The sequence below is a fragment of the Gossypium arboreum genome, chromosome 3, assembly GCF_025698485.1.
Source record: "Gossypium arboreum isolate Shixiya-1 chromosome 3, ASM2569848v2, whole genome shotgun sequence".
Lineage (NCBI taxonomy): Eukaryota > Viridiplantae > Streptophyta > Magnoliopsida > Malvales > Malvaceae > Gossypium > Gossypium arboreum.
In genome coordinates, this window is record NC_069072.1 from 78,959,606 (window position 1) to 78,961,780 (window position 2,175).

At 38.3% G+C, this 2,175-nt stretch overlaps 1 non-coding gene across 1 annotated transcript; it reads right to left on the reverse strand.

Moving 5' to 3' along the window:
* Window positions 1–1,045: 1,045 nt before the first annotated feature.
* LOC128291349 (small nucleolar RNA R71) lies at window positions 1,046–1,152 on the reverse strand. The gene has a single exon (XR_008281125.1). It is a non-coding gene; the product is annotated as a small nucleolar RNA R71 (small nucleolar RNA).
* Window positions 1,153–2,175: the final 1,023 nt, after the last annotated feature.

The window sequence follows — 2,175 nt, forward strand, 5'->3', positions numbered from 1 at the left end:
GCCCAAGATATGTTGAGATTGGATTTGGGCTTAGACCCAACAGTCATTATTGTTTTGGGCTCGAAGGGGCTTGTTGCACTGAGTTTCCAAACTCACCCCCTTTCCTTAACCTTGCAGTGAGCCTTGATGTGGGACTTGGGCCTGAGAGGATTGAGAGTGGCCACGGTGATCATCTTTGGGCTTTTAAATAAGTGTTGGTTTTCATTTAATTTCCTTTAATTATTATTTATTTTTGGGTTGTAATAAGGCCAATTTTAACTTTCCTTTTATTTCTTTTCTAATTATTTTAATTTTAATAACTTTAAAAATTAGTTAATAATTATTCAAATGGGCTAGACTTAGGACGTGTTTTCAAAATGATACTTGTTTTCAAAATATCTCAACACCACGATTAATCGATTTATCAAAGACGTCCCACTTAAACAAATTTAAACTCGATATAACAAAGTGTGGCTATGGTTGTGGGCATGTCTAGGATTGGATCCAATTAAAGAGCTTGGTACTTAGCGACCTTCATGGCTCACCTCCTCTGTCTTGGATACCTACCGGTGCCCAGCTTCCATACACTTTGTTAACTCAATAAAATGTATAGTTTTAAAACACTAAAACGGAACGTGGGTTTTCAACTCCAATGTGGCACGTCAGATTCGGCCATAACGTCTGGGCCGGGTTTGGGGTGTTACATACTATGTATGATTATGCTAAACCTTTTTTAATAGGAACTGAATCGAGCATAGTTAGGCCTATTGTTGTTGCAAATAACTTTGAACTGAAACCTAACACCATTCAAATGATCCAACGGTTTGTTCAGTTTGATGGTTGCAGGACGAGGATCCTAACGCTCACTTGGCGAATTTCTTAGAGTTTTGCGACACTTTTAAAATCAATGGAATTTTTTATGGCACCATTTGCCTTCGGTTTTTCCCTTTTCGTTGAGGAATAAGGCTAAACAGTGGTTGAACTCGTTACCACGAGGGTCAATCACTCTTGGGAATAAATGACCGAAAAGTTTTTATTAAAATATTTTTCACCGGCTAAAATAGCCAAATTACGTAATGATATCTCTTCTTTTGTTTAGATGGATTTAGAAACACTCTACAGTGCATGGGAGAGATACAAGGATCTGTTGAGAAAGTGCCCTCACCATTGGTTACCACTCTGGCTACAGGTTCAAATATTTCATAATGGCCTGAATCCTTCGACTCGACAAATGATTGACGCAGCCGATGGTAGAACTATCAATAATAAGACACCTGATGATGCATATGAATTTTTAAAAGAGATGTCACTGAATAATTATCAGTGGCAAATCATAAGGTCAAAACCAATTAAAATAGCCGGCGTTTTTAACATCAATTCGATCACCATGCTCTCTAATCAGGTAGAACTTTTAAATAGAAAAATTAACGATTTTCTCGGTTCTTCACAGGTTTACCCAGTAATGCAATACGAAGCAATTAGAGGTGGATCAAGCAATTCAGAATACCCACCCTATGACCACAACATAGAGAATAAGCAGTTAAATTACATGGGTAATAATCCTCGATCTCAAAATAATCCTTATAGTAACACTTACAATGCAGGTTGGAGGAACCACCCAAATTTCTAATGGGGAGGCCAAGGGAATCAGAGACCACCACCTCCAGGCTTCTAACAACCACCCTACCAATAAGAGAAAAAGCCTAACCCTGAGGAGATGCTAACAAAATTCATCTCGGTGTCAGAAACTCATTTTCAGAATACCGAGACAGCACTTAAGAATCAACAAGCATTGATCCAAGGGCTCGAAACTCAGATAGGTCAGCTCGCTAAATTGATATCTAAACGACCATAAGGTAGCCTGCCGAGTAACACTGAACCTAACCCAAGGGAGCAAATCAATGCAATTACCATTCAAGATGAGGAAGGGTTAGTAGCACCTGAACCAAAACCGAGACAAGAAACTGTGCTAAGTAAAGGTAAAGGTGAGGTGGACCACAATGACCAGAAATCGGTAAGTAAAGAATACAAACCTCGCGTGCCATACCAAACATGACAAGGAAAGACCGCACAGAAGAATAATTCTATAAATTCCTTAAATTATTAAAGAAGTTACGTATTAACTTACCATTTATTGAAACTCTTTTGCAGATGCCAAATGCAGTCAAATTCTTAAAGGAGCTTTTAACAAACAAG